The sequence below is a fragment of the Anser cygnoides genome, chromosome 7, assembly GCF_040182565.1.
Source record: "Anser cygnoides isolate HZ-2024a breed goose chromosome 7, Taihu_goose_T2T_genome, whole genome shotgun sequence".
Classification (NCBI taxonomy): Eukaryota; Metazoa; Chordata; class Aves; order Anseriformes; family Anatidae; genus Anser; species Anser cygnoides.
In genome coordinates, this window is record NC_089879.1 from 1,885,891 (window position 1) to 1,904,466 (window position 18,576).

The following is an 18,576-nucleotide window of genomic DNA, read 5'->3' on the forward strand; positions in this document are numbered from 1 at the left end:
CCTATTGACATACTAAACATATTTGCAATAGAACACATCCTTCAAGTGATCGGGTTATTGTAGCCCGCTTAGAGATACGCCCATCTTTGCAATCATCATAAATATTTTGAAAAACATTCTTAATAATTTTGCCTTGAATGAAAATTCCTCCTCACATTCCTTCCTATGCCATGGGTAGGGGAGGTTGCCAACAATTATCTGTGCCATTGCGTTCACAGAACTCGCTGCATCAATTACTTTGTAGGGGCAGACTTGCTCCCAAATGAACCCGTGTGTTTACCGGGAGGCACGGGAAATTAAATCATGTTAATTCCTTTTGGTCTTTCTAGCCAAGCTCTGTCTGCATGTGTAGGGTTGTGTGTGTGTTTTGTAGAATCATGAAGTGTAGTCTTAGAAATGAATCCACTTGAAGGTGGTACTAACTTGCCTCTTGCATCAATGGAAATGGATATTATGATTGCTGTGTTGAAACGTGCGCTCAAATGCATTGGGAGTTTGATACTATTTTTCAAACTGCCAAATAGATAATGTCAGAACATTTCTGAAATGGGATACTAACATCAAGATATACTGCACCAATCAACTAACATCAGGCAAAGTATAGTGTAAAACTGTGGATGTAGGAGACTACTACAGAATTTCCATTTTCATTCCCTATGTCAACAGCTTTGTAACTTACCTAGTAGATTGTTTTATGTTTTCCAGACATATTCTCAGTAGACTACAAACACTACATTCAGCTCAGCCTTCAGAACCCAAAGAATTAGATATGCTGTAGTTTATGAAATGGATGTTTATGAAAGTATCCTTTGTTTGAATTGCTCAAAAACCCAACATGAATTCAAACTTTGACAGCGTAAGCAGAAAATAAGAGGGCCATAGTGATCTCCCAAATGTAGCCTTAACTATTGAGGTTCTCATATTGAAAATGCAATTTTCTGTCTAGATGTTTATGAATGTCTTCAAATTCCCTTTCATAATAGCCCCTTTTTGACAGGCCTTTTTCAACTCTGAAATATGAGAAGAAAGGTTGCTGCAGAATGTAGTATATACCATTATAGGAGGTACACCTCTGTCCCTCAAGCCAACAATACTCTTTTGGAAGTCAATGATGATATATGCATGTGTAGGAGGTTGCAGAGCCTAAGATCCATTGCAGAGCAGCAGGATTCTTTTACTGAATCACAGCAAGTTCAGATGCTAAAATACGGTGTGACACTTTAGGGAGTCTGTCTATGTAAAATGCATGACTTCTGTGTGATTTTATAAACTGTGTGTATAACTCTAGCCTTGTGTAATCTTCAGAGTGCTAGCAAACCTCATCACGCAGCTGCTGAAGAGCAGTCAAAAATGTTAATATTGAATTACTCGCTACAGGTAGAAATGTGCCTGTTTTGTGATGGAGAGAGTCTGCATTAGAGGGATCCGGTTCCCCTGGATCACCTGTATGTGTTAACGTTGGTGTAGCAGAAATGAATGGCAGCAGTGCAATCAACACAATGGAAACGGACACACAGCAGAAAAATAGGCACGCAGCACAGACCAGTTGTACTTGTTGCTCACTTGCATTTTCACGTTGTCCTTGTGCTTTCATGCAAACCTGATGGCAAGCATTTGTGTACTTGGGCAGCGGAGGGAAAGAAAAGAGCCCTCTAGGAGGCTGCAGAGTCAGACCCTTGAACCTCTCTTGCCAGGGTGACTGGTGACCCAGCCTGGGGTCCGAGCCGTGGTGTCTCGTGCTGATGAAACTGCTCAGTCCCAACCCAGAAAGTAAGAGTCGTTGCTGATGAATCCTGTGGGTAGGTAGGTGCGGTACGGCCGGGTGAACAGTGGCCACTGTCCTGGTGGTTAACACGGGAATAGTCATGCATATGGAGCTTGAGGAGTCACAGTTTTCTTCAGAGAAAATCACTGGCTACATAAAATGTGTTTTGAAGCTGATAAGAAGACTCTCACTGATTTCACTGAGCTTGATGTCATGTCATTAGATCATAAAAGATCAATTTTATGAAGATGAATTGCTGTTCCCAGATTAAAAAGGCTTTTTTTTTTTTTGCCTTTTTTTTTTTTTTTCCTCTCCTACAAAATCATGAACTTCGGGGTAGCAATATGGTGCAAGAAAAGGAAGATGCAGATGTGTCAGCAACAACAGGGACCTGTGAGAGCAAAATGATACTCATCCTTGGATTTTGAGTAGTCAAATCTATGAGCATACTGAGTGCCATGCAAAATCCAGGAAGGCCATAAACAAACAAAAAAATCACATGCAGGTCATTTTGGTATTAACATGTTGTGAACTTATGTACGTGGTAGATGCTAGCTGTATAATGAACTATCATGTGACAGAATACATTTTTCTTTGCTGAAGAGGCAGAAAAGAGAATGGTACTGATTTTCTTTTTTGTCTAGTCTCCCTGAGTGTTGGGAAAATGATCTCTTTCTGGGAAATACTGCTTTGAAAATGGTTTCAGAGTGCAGAAGTACTTGCTAGGAAATGGATGCGATCCAGCGGCAGTAAGTTCTGCAGGAGAGTTGTTTGCTGCTACAGTGTTCTAGCAGTAATGCTTGTGAGACTCTGTCCCTGTCTTTTTCTCTATTCCCCTGATCACTCTTTGCTGCCTTCTTTTTCTATGTTTTTTACCTTTCTTGAGCATCCTCTTTTCCAACATATTTTGCACAGTTCTGTAGTTAGTGTTCAGTCCTGCTTCTAATTATCTTATTGAGAAAGGAGCTGGAGACCAATGAATTTGTTGTCCAAATGCAGTATCCATTTTAGCAAAAATAAGATGTCCCAAATTTGGTTTTGGAGTGAAAGGAGAGGGACAAAGAATTGCTGTTTTGACAAGTCGAAGAAGTGGTTAATAATCCTAGTTAGGGTTGTAAATGAACTACTGGTAGTCAGGCAGGTTAGAAAAGACAAGCTAGTAGCTCCGTACATACCTCCATTAAGAACGCCTATTTAAAGGGTGTTTCTCTGAGGGACCAGAAAGGCAAAGGGGAAGGCAGGAAGATGGGCAGCTCTGCCGAGCAGCACTACCGGCTAGAAGCAGGAACCCGATTCAGCCACAGGAAAAAGCTCCATTGATGTGCCATTTGAGTGCTAAATTAGGGCACTGCCTTTAATTCTTGCATCTTTTGTTAACATTCGTATAAAAATATAATGTACTCTGTTAGGTAAATAGGATTCTCCAGTAATCTAAAGGAGGGTGTGAAAATGTTTATCCTCTTTTTCCTTTTAAGTGCCTGCGAGCCCTGCCTCCGGCCCTGCCTTGGTGCCCAGTGAGCATGTGTGCGGCCGTGCCGCCTCCTGTTGTAGTACACCTCCTGCTGTAGTACACCTCCTGCTGTAGTACACCTCCTGTTGTAGTACACCTCCGGCTGTAGTACACCTCCGGCTGTAGTACACCTCCTGCTGTAGTCCACCTCCTGTTGTAGTGCAAATGCCCACCCTCCTGTTGTAGTTCAAAGGCATCTGCTGACGGATGAGGGGAGCACAGAGGCTGCTCCCCGGCCACCGAGCCGTGTGCCGTGCCGACTGATGTGGCGCCGACATGGGGTGCTTCCATGGCTACACCGAGATGGGCAAAGCTGTTCGTGGAGAGCAGCTCTGTGGAGAATGAGCTGGGGGTCCTGGTGGATGACAGGCTGACCATGAGCCAGCAGTGTGCCCTGGTGGCCAAGAGGGCCAATGGGATCCTGGTGTGCATAAAAAGGAGCGTGGCCAGCAGGTCAAGGGAGGTGATTGTCCCCCTCTGCTCTGCCCTGGTCAGGCCTCACCTGCAGTACTGAGTCCAGTTCTGGGCTCCCTGGTGCAAAAAAGACAGGGATCTCCTGGAAAGAGTCCAGAGGAGGGCCACAAAGATGATATGGGGCCTGGAGCATCTCCCCTATGAGGAGAGGCTGAGAGACCTGGGTCTGTTCAGCCTTGAGAAAAGAAGACTGAGAGGGGATCTTATGGATGTTTACAAATATCTTAAGTGTGGGAGACAGAGGGATTTGGCCAACCTCTTTTCAGTGGTCTGTGGGGACAGGACAAGGGGCAATGGCCACAAAATGGAGCACAGGAAGTTCTGCACCAATATGAGAAAGAACTTCTTCACGGTGAGCACTGAGTTTTCACTGACGGAGCACTGGAACAGGCTGCCCAGGGAGGTTGTGGAGTCTCCTTCTCTGGAGATATTCAAGGCCTGTCTGGACGCCTACCTGGGCAACCTGCTCTAGGGAACCTGCTTTGGCAGGGGGGTTGGACCCGATGATCTCTGGAGGTCCCTTCCAACCCCTACAATTCTGTGATTCCATGTTCAGCTTCCCAAGTTGGCTTAACAGTGCCCATTAAAGTGCCAGCTGACCTGCAACAGGAGAAGAAAAAAGGGTGTGACATTAAGCACCTTAGCATGAAGTAATTCAAGTTAACCTGCAGCAGATTTCAAGCATAAGCAAGTCCCTGGATGGTAAAGGTAAAAGCGCACACCCTGAAAAGGTCAGGCATATGCTGATACCGCGTTGTGCTCCCACTTCTGACAAAAATGAGACGGAGGCAAAGGCAACTCCAGAGCAAGCCCGAGGAACAGGGAAGGAGGTGTGCTAGTCAAAAGAGAGGTAACATTTATATTTCTAATAACACTATAAGGTACCAAGAATCAGAAGGAGCCAATGAACAACTGCTCTTTGTCCTATACTTGCAAATCTTGATAAAAGTTCCTACGTTTTGTTCTGCTCTCAGGCGGCCTCCTTCAAATCCCCGCCATTTGTTGTTTGCTCTTAGCTTTAACTGGCCTTCATAGAAGTGCCAGAGGAAAATCAGCATAACTTAACGCAGTATAATGGTTAAATAGTTCTATACCAAAATGGATCATGGAGTAGAGAACATTTAGATTAGTATATTTTTTCAACACTGGATAAATACAAATGCTTCTCCTGAGTCTAAGGATATTTTTAATACTGCCTTTTAGATGTTGTTTTATTTTCCTTGAGACTCCGAATGCGATCTTCCCAGAACCTTAAAGGTAGTTCTTTTAATTTTTTTAAGGGTATCCTGTCAGTTTTTAAATACAGCCTTTTCATGTTGCCACTGAATTGCTTTGATCTGCAGATGAGAACTGATGAGATGCAGTTTCCTTATTGCTGGACCTTGCCAAGAGTTCCAGGAGCATCTGTGATTGAGCCCGTCAGAACCCTAGAACTGGGTAAATAAAAATCCTGACAAGACTTTCCAGAGAAATCTTTTCCCGTTGCCTGTAAGGCAAAAAGCCCAGAACAAGAAGTCTCTGTTTTACTAGCATAAAGGTGAATGTAGAAAACAGAACATAATTCTATGAACTTGTTTTATTTATGTTATAATTGCTGTGAAAAAAATTGTATTTCTCTTTCCCTGCACCACATCGTCATGTGCCTGGGGACCTGGCGAGGGAGGAGCTCACAGCACGGAGGCGTAGCTGGGGGCTACACAAATTCTCCCTGTGGTGGTCTTAAAAGATTGCCTGGAAGAGAAGAACATACAGTTATGCTATAATGCCGTCAAATAATCCAGGCTGGACTGGAAGGGGTTTGTGGTCCACCCCCTGCCCCAGGCAGACCCGTCTCCAGAGTCAGCCTTCATCCTGCCTGGGCCTGAAGCCTCCAAGGATGGGGACAGGCTCCATGGGGAACCTCTCCCTCTGCTCCGCAGCCCTCCTGGGGAAGAAATTTATCTGAAAATCCAGTGCTTTGGGTGCCTCTCTGTGCCTTACCTCCAGAAACACACCAGTCCCATGAGGGGAAATGGGCTTTTTTGGTCAATTCATATGGTATGGTGGTTGGTTGGAAAAGGTAGCCCAACGTTATTCTCAAAATACCATAGTTCCTTCAGATTTGGATGAGTGATCCTTTTTAGTTTGACTGCTGTTTGAATTCTACAGCACATTTCAGGGAAAAAGTAAATAAAACACCATTCATGCCATGGAATCAGCATACTAATTTATGGCCAGATCTGAAGCCTTTTCCCAAGGCAAAATACAATTAAAGTCAGGCAGACCTTCAACCGAGTGAAAACTTCAGTATTTGATCCTTAAATTTTACTTTTCCGCATTTTTATTATTTTTGTACAGTAGTAAAAATATTTCTCCTGCTGGTAATTTTACATTGTACTGTATATTGAATTCCTTGCAGTAAAGGCCTAACCTCTTGAAACCTAATCGTGTACAGTGTGCTATCTAAAGAACTTAATTCTTATTGGGATAACAAGTTTAAAAATATATATTTATAAAGCACATCCATGACATTTTTGTTAACCTGGTTCTAATGGTGATCTGGCAGTAACAGTAAAGGATGAAAAGCTAAGAACAGGCTGAGATCTAATCTGACCTAACTCATTGATTCACTCCCTGACCTTGGGTAAGCCTTTTGACCTGCCTGTGCCTCAGTCAACTCAGCTGGAAAATTGGGTAAAGAGCAGAGCCTGTTAGAAAACCATCTTCAATTTGAACAAAGATTTCCCGGAGACCCAAAAAAAGTGAGTGTAGTCGTTTTGTACAGACATAATTGATTGCGGACTGCACAAGAATAACATCCTGAGCTGTGGGATGCAATTGATGACATCTCATTCGTCGTGTGGTGGCTGGGTGGTCTCTGCTTCCACTGGAACTACCCCACTTTTCCGGTGTCCAAAGCTGTATTTTCACTTTCGGAGCATTAGTCCAGCCACGTCTGCCCTCGTTAGGAATGTGGCTCTAATATTGGACCAGTCCAAGAGGGTACTGTGGAGTAATTACTATTCCTGTTCGGTTCACAGTTACTGAACTAAATTATTACCCCCTAGATTTATCACAAGCTAAAGTGGCATCACATGGTACCGTATCAATAAAGCATACAAATGAAATCAGGTCTCTACCCGGAATTCACCCGGTGCTTTCCAGCATGCCCTTGCTCTCCCGAACCGGGTTTCATGCCATCAGCCTATGACTTGTGCTGCCCATAAGGGTGAAGAGGACGATTCTGGCTGCAATCCTAGAATTGCACCTTCGTGCTAGAAGCGTGCGTGTTCGCAGCAGGGCCCGTTTGCTCCGTGCGGCTCCCCTGGCGGCGTTGGGAGCGACTCCCAGCCCTGCCCAGGAGCCGGGGCTGCTGCTGCAGCAGCCCCGACGTGCAATCAGGAAACGTTGAAGTCATGTGGACGAAAGCCAAGGGCATTTAAATGGCATGTGGATAACCACTCGAAATTGGCAGCATGTGATCAGCCTCATGCACAAAGCTCCATACTCTCACGAATTTGGCACTGTTTGTACTGGGCAAAGGCCAGCATCTATTGCTTGTGCCAGCATGTTTAAACTATCCTGGACTTACTAATCTATTCTCCATGACCCACGCTGGAAAAATGACCATTTCCTTTTCCCAATTCCCACATCTGCTATTTGTTTTCCTCTCTTTGCCTTCCCAAGATTTGGGAAGGAGTTCAGGAATGCGGAGCTCTATTCAAAACTAAGCTGACCTCAGATACTGAGTGGCATTTATCTGACAGTGTGTGTAGGTAAATAGTTAAAGGGAAATGGTCATGTTTCTTCACTTTCTCATGCATATTTGTAGACATTTTCAAATAATAATAATAAATTAAAAATAATAAAAAAAAAACACATTATTTTGTTCTAAAACGTTAGCTAGCTGTATGGCAACAGTAGGAGGGACCTTGTATTTCCAATGGAAACTAGTAAATCCTGCAGTGCCAGTTAATTGGCTCTGTCATTATCCTTCCATGAAATATTCTAAATTTTAACATTAGTATTAGGTGCAAACGCCTAAAAAAAGTCACTTCTACTAGTCCAAATGAAATTACTATGTGGGAATGACATTTATGCTAGAATAAAATCATCACCGTGCCTCATATAAAATAATATATTCTACATTAAGAAAAATCCCAGGCTCTACTCACTTTAGAAGTATAGGTACAGAAGAACAAAATGCAACTTCACTTGAAAATATCTAATTTTATGAATGGAATAATCCAAAATCTTGTCTCATTGCAGTGGACAAAAGACCCAAATCACAACAAAATCTGAAAAGCAGTAATGGCAAATAGAGGGTAGCAGAAAAATGCAGACAGAATTTGCAGAATGACACAAAATATTATGTTGCAGTCTTGAGAGTCGTTGGTATGACTTAACACTGACTTCACTGGAACCAAGAATTCACCTTTTTTTTTTTTTTCCAAAGAAGAGAATGCACCCCTAAATGTATTTCTATGTGTTCTTTTTTATTTTGAATGAAGTGCTTTTAAAATTTTTTAGCCATTGCATGTGTACAAATAAATATATGCACCCATGCAAAAAGAAGAATAAGAACAATCACATCTTGGAAGAGATAAATGTATTAAGAAAAATTAACAGGATATTTAACCAGCGGAGTTACTATGGATCACATCCATAATGACAGTTTTATGTCTTTATGTTAACAAATCAGTGGAAGTTCAGTGTTAGAGTAAAAGTTGGAGGCTAACAATGGGAATCTAGGCCTACTGCTGTATTTTCCTCTAGGCTTACAAGACTAAGCAGAGGTACAGGAATTAGCCACAAATATTCATCAGGTTTTATATCAAGAGCTTAAAATAGATACTGATGGAACTAAAGGGAAAGGAATTTAAAAAGAGCTGATAAACATGCTACAAAACCATTTTGCAGATTAACATCCAAGAGCGAGGAGCTGAATTTTTCTAAATTTTGATGCACGTGCTCCTACCAGCCATGAGGATTTGAAGCTGGGAATTCGGTGAATGGCAGTGACTTGTGAGTAAAGGTGCTCGGGCTGGCGTGCAGCCTGGCAGTGAGACCTAGCCAGCCTCCCCTGGTGTGGCACGGTGTCTGCTGCATCTTTGCAAGTCCACGAGCAATTCTGAAAACTTTTGCAAGTGTTTCAGCAAGGACTCGTATGCAATCCGTTATTATCACTATTACATTCCTTTTGCTTTTACTTCTGTCCAGATTTCCTTTTGCCACTGAGTACCTTTGTTTAAGATTATTTTTTCCTAGATATATTCTGTTGAATTTTTCCAGGTTGCATGTCATTTGTCACCGTTCAGTAGGAAACTCTGCTTTGAAATCCCCTCTGATCACCGAGGCCATAAACTCGGGCTATCATATAACCAAAGTCAGAGATGAAAAGTGCTGTCAGGTCATGGAGCCATTGCCACCAGTGCTCCTGCTCCCGGGATGGAGCTGGCTCTCGCCTCCTGACAGCGTCCTTTGTCGGAGGTGAGCCCTGGTGGTATCTTTGGACGGCTCTCGTTGGACCCAACTCGGTGTTTGCGCTTGCAGGCAGATAAGATTCTCTTTCATGTCCATGGGCCATCAGAAAAGGAAAATCCAACACACGGGTGGAATGACTCCACCATTGTAACTGGACGACCCTGCACAGTTTCAAAAGATATTGCATGTCCGTGCATCAAAGAATTTAACGACAAGGACAGAAAGGCATGGCTCGTTCCTGCAGTGTGGAAGCTACTTTTAGCCAAGCACCAAATGCAAAGCACCAAGCACCTAAACTGTAGAATATACTTTTGGCATAATGTTTAAATATGGAATAGCTTTGTGCCAAGTGAAAGATAGAAATCTAGTAGCTACTATTATAAAGTGATCTAAACCTGATATTTTTAGTAGAAAATTAATGTAAATAGCCAAACTAAGGGAATAATCTCTTTCTCAGTGAAGTCAATGGCAAAGCTTTCTTTGATTTCAATATGCATGAATTATGGGCTAAGAGGAAAAAACATAGGTTATTTGTAATTGTAATTGACTTAGTTTGCAGTGACAAAGTTGCTGCATGGAGGGAAGGTGTGCTTCCTAATTGTCTTCAATTTCTTGCTATCGCTAGATGTAACTGTGACTACCCGTCGGTCTGTAATATTTTTTTTTCACCTGCTGGGACACTTTGCTATGCGTGTTAACAGCACCACAATTGCAGCAGGGACAGTCCTGGCTGATGTTCAATTAGATTAAAACCAGTGATTTTTTTTAATGCTTTTGTTGTTCTTTTTGACATGTGGGTGGTTTTTCATTTCTTTAAAAATGTGGCATGAAATTCATCACAGTAAGAGCGTTCCTTTATAAGCTGGAACAAAGAGGATATAGAGGAAACTGGTAAGTCTTTCAGCATAGCTCCAAAAAAAAAAAAAAAGGAGAAAAAAAAAAGGAGAAAAAAATTAAAATGGTGTATTCTTCTTTCTGTGTTTAGGTGAAATGTTCAGTGACTGTCTTTCAGCTTATCAACTAATTGAGGAGAGAACGGTAGCATAAAGGAATTTTTTTGTTAGAGAAGTAATTAATTTATCATATGCTGTTTCTTCAGCAATTATGCGATATTCCCCCATTAATCTGTTTAAAACTATTGTGTCGGTATAAACACCCAACATCTTTGCTGTTTTCAAAAGTAGACAAACGAGGTCCTTCCCTTCTTCTCTGGTCAGCCTCGGGGACCTGCGGCTCGTTCTGAGCAGGGCTTTCCGGGAGCGCTTTCTCTGTCAGGAATGCCGGATAACTCCACAGTCGGGAGACTTTTCCATAATTAAACTCTGTGCAAAATAAAGGGAGATCTTCATCACACTCTTTGTATTCATATAAAATCTGTTGCCATGGGAGCTGGCATTGAATAGCAAGGTAGGCAAAATCAGTAATGTTACATTACGTTTGCCCTGTAGCCACTGGAGGGTCCCTTAAAATAAAGTCGCCTTTTATCTTTGCTTTCTGAATAAACATAAAACTAGATTTTTAGTGCAAAATCCTGATTTCAAGGTTATTGATGCCAGACTAAATTAATACAGTCTGTGCGATAGCATACAAAATCCCCAGCAAAGCCAGGGATACTCCTGTCTTTTGAAAGCTTGACATTTGTTTTTCATCATGAACTTAAAGGTCACCAGCTACAGATGAATCAGGATACCTGCTTGAGTTTACATTTACATGCATTTTATTTTATTCCCATGTGCACTTTTTATGAGATCCATCACTGGAATAAAACTGTAGCTCTCTCTTATTATCCAGGTTTGATAAACTAGAAGAGTTATCAACGTGCTGCCTTTAAGAACAGACTAGTTGTCTTCAGTGCAGCTGCAGTTCGGTGGTGTGCAATTCAAGAAATCTCTGCTTCCTTCACTGCTTGGCTCGAGCATCTCCACTAATTTCAGTTGCAAATACAGTGTTAAAAAAGCGTTTCTCTGTTCCTAATCTGTAATTCTCTGCATTTTGTCATCCTGCTCAATCCCTGAAATAATGGCAATGTTGCACTGTCAAAGCAACTGAAAAATGGTTTGTGTGTATTGATGCTTGTTTAATTCTTATTTTATTTCTACAGATGAAGATGCAATTAATCAAAATGCAGGTTTCAGAACTTCCAGTGATTCCAAACGCCTCATTCAGACTTACAATGAATGTGTCCCATGTCTTCTGCATATGAATTTTTGTTTTTGTTCAGGCTAGCAAGTGACCTGTATTGCTGCACAGATTTTTTTGAAACCAAATAACATTTTATATTTTTACCAAAATACCTGTGGAGCTGACAGAGCATGATGCATTCATTTTCCTTGATTTTGTAGTGAGGGAAAAGGCTAGCATGAATAATTCAAAAATAATGCTGAGACTGTTAAGATTTAGTACTGGAGAGGTCATCACAGTTGGGAGAATGAGCTAGGAGACTATTACTATTCCACGATCTTTGAATCTCAAGGTGACATCATTATTATTTCTCTATATCTATAATGTGGTGCTGCAACCAACTTATTGCAGTGTTTCTCATGTAGGGTAGAAAGATCAATTACATACAGACCTCAAAATGTGAACTATAAGCATAGTGTCCAATAAAACTGTCATTAACAGTCACCACAATTTTAACTGTATGCTTCCAGGTCAAGCTGTTCTAAAAATGATAACTGACATTGAAAGGTTGAATAAAGAGCACTCACTCTAACGGGGACATTTCTGTACCCAAATAAGTTTTCGTTAACAAATTTGCTAATTCCATTCTTGAGTTTACAAAACCATTAGATATTTCATCGATTCCTTTCATTGTTTCTGTTAGATGCATTCACAGACAACCTGAAAAAAAAAACCCAACAATCATAAGTTTTCCACATGATCAGCATCAACAGCAGTAGTGCTGGATGCAGATAAAGCATCCCTGTGCAATTTGATTTAATTTATTCCTGTCTTCAATGAGAAACTGAAAGATGCTATGGAAGTTACCGTACAGCAGCGCCTATTGCAGGACTTTAGCTATTACCTCACCTCTCCGTGTGCTGTTACCTCCGCAGCGTGCCGTGGAAGCGTGCGTTACCCGAGCAAACAAGTCACTTACGGATCCTCCAAAGCAATGCATGCCAGGAAACAGCCGTCAGGACTTGAGAAGAGTCTCTCGACTGGGTAAGCACTGCTTGTATGTGTAATTAAACATTCATTTCCCTTGGAGAATATTCCTCAGGACTGTAACTCTTCCTATAAACACGTTTCCTACTTGTTTTATTTTCTTTTTGTAATTTTCACATGAGTTTGAAAGATAAATAATGCGGCTTTCATAAGGAAATTACAGAGGAAAAAGGCTTTGTATGCCACCTGTTCTGAACACCAGGATGCTTTGATGCGAGTACTGTTCCAATGTTCCTAAAAGACACTCTGCGAATCCTGGAAACGATTTCCTCTTCTGTTTTGAAGAAGCAAACTCCTCTCCCGCTTTCTTAGTTCTTTCCCGTTTTCCTTGTGGGATGTTTGTGACAGGCACCTGCACCTGGATAATGGCAGAGCAGGAACAGAAGCGGGAGCAGGAGCGGGAGTAGGAACAAGAGTGGGAGCAGGAGCAGGAGCAGGAGCAGGAGCAGGAGCGCCCTGCCAGAGGTGCAGACCTGCAGGAGCTGCCAGCACCCTGCCTGCTCTCAAAGCCTCTCTGTTTTAGCCCGTTTCCTCCCTCCTGGCTGTGTACTCCGTCCGCCTGGGAGCCCCGACCCGCAGCCGGGCACATGCAGCACACCTCGTTAGATCGGGCCGTGTGAGGTCGGCTCCATCAGCCTGCTCCTCGGTGGGCTTCCCAGGAAATGTGCCCTGATGGCTGTTGGATAGCCAACGACTCCTTCGTATGTTCAGGGTCAAAATGAGCTTGTTGGTGACTTCATTTTTCTAAATTCTGATTTGAGTTCCCTTGCTTCTCTGAACCAGACATTTTTTACAGCAAGTATAAAAATATTAATATGACTAAGTACGCACAGGCGTGGAACAGGTAGGAAAAAGAAATGTGAAAATGAATATCCTTCATCATTTCACTTGCAAGGCTTTCAGGTGTGCACAGCTGGAGGGCCGGGGCACTCTGGTGGTACTATGGACTCCAGCCCTGCTGAACCAAAAATGAAGTGTGGTCAGAGGAATCAAAATTAAATAGGCTGGGAGATATGCAATCCTGCAGCAGGAAAAATAAAACTGGGAAACAATGTCTCTCTAATGATGTCAGGAAAATTAAAAAGAGAATAAAGCGGTGGCTTCCTAGGTATAGCTTTCTTCCTGTTCGACCAAACATTTATTTTAATTTTTAGCATTTGGAGGAAAGCCACATGACTTAAGCTCCAGTTCACCCTCATTATGCAATCTTAACTGCCATAATGTTTTTGTCGGCCTATTGCACATAATGATGTTCGCCCTCTGCAGAGACGTGGTCCAGAGGCGGCGGTGATTAACAAGCTGGGTCAGCGTTGCTCGGCCGAACGCGCCACGCTGACGTGCGGCTTGGGAGCCCCGGAAAATCTGATCTGAGCACCACCACTAGCGGTGGTCGTCTTCTGGTTGGATAGAACTGGAGAAAGAATTGGAGATCGGGGAAAAAAACAAACAGGTTTTATGGCAAAGTTATTGAAAACACCGGAGACTTAGGCTTACTTCTGCCTTTATCACAGACTTTCTTGTTTTGAGGCACGACACTGTGACAGCTACATTTACTGTCTGAAATTTGTTCAGGTACTGGGGCTACGGAATTCGTGATCTGAGCCCAGCAGTCAGCAGGGGGAAAGGCAGAGAGGAGGGTCTTATGTCTGAACACGGTATGGGGAGTCTGCAGGTCAGGAGTCAATTCGAGCAGTTTATCTGCTCTAGCATTTCTAAATTTAATATTGCTCTGATTGGCATGAGAAGGGGTCTGGGACAATTTTTGCTGCCAGTTTTGCCTTTTAGGTGACCTGAGGATATCATATGGAGCCATACATCGTACACCATACGTTGTGCTAAATTTTGCTTGGAAGGGCAATCTGGCTGTAGGTGATCTTCCTTGACATCTAAAAAGCATAATAAGAATTCAATACTCGTGAGATACTGTTGACAAAGATGAAGTTTTTGCAGCATCAGGTAGGGAAGAAATCATTTTTATGCCAAAGAGCTTAGATTTCTTATTGTCTTTTGAAAAAACACTGTGGGCTTTTGGAAAAGGAAAAGCAATGGGTGCCCTGGTCCCCAGGTCAACCCCAAGCAAACACAGAAGCAAACACTTTCAGTGGGTTCTTTGTTCATCACCATACAAACTGAAAAAGTCAGTCAATTAGTAATAGATGTTGTAAAAAGTGTTGAAAAACTACAACGAGAAACAATTCCTTAGAATGCTCCAGTTACCTGTCACGAGGCAGTGTCTGTGGCCAGTTGTCAGCTGAGGATGGTTTTTGTATTCGGCTAGGAGAAAAGAGAAAGGTGGCAAAAAAAGCTAAAAAGAGTCATTAAACCTGTTTATCATTAAATAAAATGTACAAGCTTGTTCATAATACAGGAATGCAAAGTATACTGTTCGAGGAAATGTAAACGTAACTGCAACTATTTCATTTCATGTGAGGTTTATGTTAGCTCTCCTATTAAATTTAATGGGTTGCCTCATGAGAAGCAGCTCATTAATATGAATATGAAGAGCATGTCTCAACCTGCAGACTAAATAACACAACGATATGTGATGTTTATTTTCCTTTGGTAGATCTTTGCTTTTTAAAAATATGAACTAATGCAGTAGAAGTAGAGGGAGTCTGGGGATAGAGCACTGAGCTGGGAACCAGGAGGCCGCCTTCTCATTCTGCTCCGTGTCATATACTTCGGATGTGAACCTGAGCAAATCAATTAACTGCTGTTTACTTTGGTTACTGAATCAGGTTAAGTCAACGGACAGTGTAATACTTCACTTATTTTGAGGCTAAATAATTTTAATTAATTATCCTGGTTTAGATTGACATCACGGGATGCCTGGAGTGATGGGCAGCGCTGAAGCGGTGACCTGGGGCTTGGATTTGGGGAGACCAGTGCCGAGCTGGGCTGTTTGGTGGAAATGCTTCACCCGGCTGTGTGGCTGCCCCATTGGGAGGAAAAGGGACATCCGTAGTGCCTTCCTCCCCTTTGGGGCAGTGGGTGAAGGATGGCATCCCGTGGGTGAAGCGTTTGCACGGCGTAGGGTGCTGCTTGATGGAGTTCCGGGAAGCTGCTATGTGAAAAAAGCTAAATGAGCAAAAACCCTTAAAAATGAAATTGAAAAATTAACCAGCAAACACTGAATTTATGGCCCTCAAAGGAACATTAACTTGCCCACATTTATCAAATTAGGGTTAATTTTCCAGAAGACAGAGCCCCTTTTGTGGTTTCACTCTCTGGCCACAAAATTAACACTCACCTGTGAACTGCAGGCATTGTTCGAGGGGCTGGTGCCTCTGGTAACTTGGCTTTTGTTTGTTGGTTGTTTATTCATCGGGAAAATTTTAAATTCACAAGTAGGTATAGGGATTGTCTTAAAACCTTCCAGTGACATTTGTGTTTAAATAAATACTGAATGTAACTGAAAACTGCCAGAAATCCAGGCCTTGATGCTGCAGTGGGACACGATGGGTTGTGTTGCTATTGTTCCGTAATCACAGAATTATAGAACCACAGAACATCCCGAGCTGGAAGGGTCCCACAATGATCATCAAGTCCAACTCCTGCTTCCACATAAGACCACCTAAAAATTAAACCATACGTTCTTGGACTCAGCAAGCTTGATGCCCTGACTGTCCTGGGGAGCCTGCGTCACTTAATTCCGTTGACCGGACTTATTTCATAGTTCCTGTTTCATTGCAATCACAAAAATGAAAATGAAAATATTTAATTGTGTAAAATTGTCCACTGAAACACTTTTAGGTCATTCCTACCCCTGCTCCATTCCCAGCGTGGGGCTGCACTGCCTGGGAGCAGCTCCAGACACAAACCCTGACTGCAGACACCCTTCGTGCTGGTGATGCTGGTGCACACAGGGAGGGAAGGCTGCTCTACTGGTTTAGCACCAGAGGCAATAAATCTGTGTAATTAGAGATAAATAAAAAGATAGGTGGGAGCCTTCCCCGCACCTTTTCTATTGCCTTCTCTACGCTTTCCCTACAGATGGGCACTGCAGTGCTCTCCTCGCATGGTGTCCAAATGGCCACTGGTGGAAAAGCCTTGCTTTGTTGTATAATAGCATTAGGATGGGTTGCAATGAAAGCTAAAATGAAAAAAAAAACCAACAAAAAAAAAACGGGTCTAATCAAGTTCCTTACACAGTTTGAATCTACCAAACTTTTAATAATTAACCGTCTTGAATGGAACTCGTAAAAATTACTTAGAAAGACAAGTAAGACCTGCACTCTGATCCTTAACTTGTACAAGTAAAAAGTGTTAAGCATTCTATTTTTTTTTGTTACATTTTTGTTCCACTGCGCATACTCAGGAGACCCCTTTATTTCAAATTTAAAATAGTCTACGAAAATCTGTATTGACGTAATAGCTTATTAGGCTACAAGCAAAATATTCCCAGAACTAATTTTTAATTAATATAGTTCACTGAAAACTTATAAAAGATTCATACATAATATGATAAAAGAAATAAACATCCTCAATACCATGTCAAGTTTCTTTTCTTTGTAAAACATTGTTTTTTCTCCTCTGCTACCAGAACAATAAAACCTGCTCTTACAGAATTGACTTGCACTTGTCTTTGGCAGGTCTGTCAGATGTGATATTTTCTGATAAATAAAATGGCACTTATTAATTCAGAGTCAAATTGTCACCTATTCTCACTCCGGGTTCTGCCTTTCATAAAAGTCCCGTATTTCAGATCCGGATTCCTCTTGGACTTTGGCACTGTCCCTCCAACACGTTGCTGCACGGCTGATGGAGTCCAGCAGAAATCATCTTTGTGCTCTACGTGAGTCTTATGTCAGTCATAAAGTAATTAAAAGTGGCAAGATATGACCCAAATTCATCTCATCTCTCTGCAGTCGTATCAAAGTGATATATCTAGTCCAAGATCCTTGCTGTAAATTCCCTCTGTAGGCAGAGAGGAGATACTGGCATCTCCAGAGATGTCTTTCGGCCACGTTTCTGGAAAAGGAGGGCGCGCGTCGCAGGTGCTGAGCAGGAAAGCCTTGCTTGAGGCACCTCCAGCCAGGTGCCCCCCGGGGCTCTGAGCTGTGTCCCACCGGCGGGGGCTGGCAGACCTTCACAGGCAGGGCGCTTCTTGGCAGAAGGTGCAGGGAGAGGTCCCCTTGGGGCTGCGAGGGGCTGTCTCAAGCCTTTGCAGCAGGGACGACCTTTTGCGACCTGCTTGTCACCAAATACTTGAATTTTGTCCTACGCAAAGCAGCTGCTCAATGGGCAGCATGAGGCATTGCTGTGCTGTTCTGAGAAGCCCTTTCCTCCTTACTCCCTTTCCGGAGAGTTAGTCCTCTCCAGATATAAACCGTGCTTCGTTTTGTATTGAATTCTCTTTATTTTAGTCTGCTCATGATTCCATTTGCATCGGAGGTTTCCACTGCAGTATTTCATGCAGAAGTTAATCTGGGGAAGCTGGATGTTATGCAGGCCGGGTAATAAAACCCGGGGGCTCCTGGTCGTCCATCAGGAGGGAGCGGGACCGCCTGGGTGGGAGCGAGCCGCAGCTGAGGCATTCAGTAATAGGGTGGAGGCTTTACTACTTCATCCTTCCTCGTTTTGGCAAGGGCAGGAGAGGAATTAAATTGGAAGGCTGACAACCTGAACACACATTTCCTGCACCGTTATTCCTGGTAGTTGCTTTACTCTCTGCAACAGTTGAAAACAAAGGATGTGTTACGCTTGTCCTGAAGTGATGATCAATTAAGAAAAAAAAAAAAAGAAGACAATTTTTTTACATAGCTATAATCAACTTCATTCTTGTTGCTCAAAAAAAAAAAAAAAAAAAGACATTGACACTTCTGCCGAAGCTGTACTTTTGTACTTTTAAACTTCAGCAGTGTGTGAAGCACAGGACCATGGGGTGCCCCCAGGGGCCGGGGGGATTTGGAGGCTGAGTGACCACTGCCCGCGCCTCCGCTGCGGCACGGGGGAGTCAAAGCTTCTGCTGGTGCTCAGGAGGAAACAGAAAGGCAGGGGATTTATCTGTGTTCATGTCCTCCCATCTGTGGTTAGCGGAAAGATTGAAAACTGAAGGCTGAACTACGGCTGCCCGAGCGGCCCCAGGGGCGAGCTGAAGGGTCGCTCACCTCTTGGCCCTAAGAGCATCCCCAGGTTCAGGAGAACCTTGTGTTTGTGGTTAAGGTGCGCCCTTGTGCCACTGCTGGAACCACTC

The 18,576-nt window shown here is 42.8% G+C and overlaps 1 long non-coding RNA gene across 1 annotated transcript; it reads right to left on the bottom strand.

Moving 5' to 3' along the window:
• Window positions 1-11,262: 11,262 nt before the first annotated feature.
• Window positions 11,263-18,028, bottom strand: LOC136791284 (uncharacterized). Its single transcript, XR_010832929.1, has 3 exons — window positions 17,039-18,028; window positions 14,598-14,654; window positions 11,263-13,791 (listed from the first exon to the last, which is right to left on the bottom strand). It is a non-coding gene; the product is annotated as an uncharacterized lncRNA (long non-coding RNA).
• Between the last annotated feature and the right edge of the window lie 548 nt (window positions 18,029-18,576).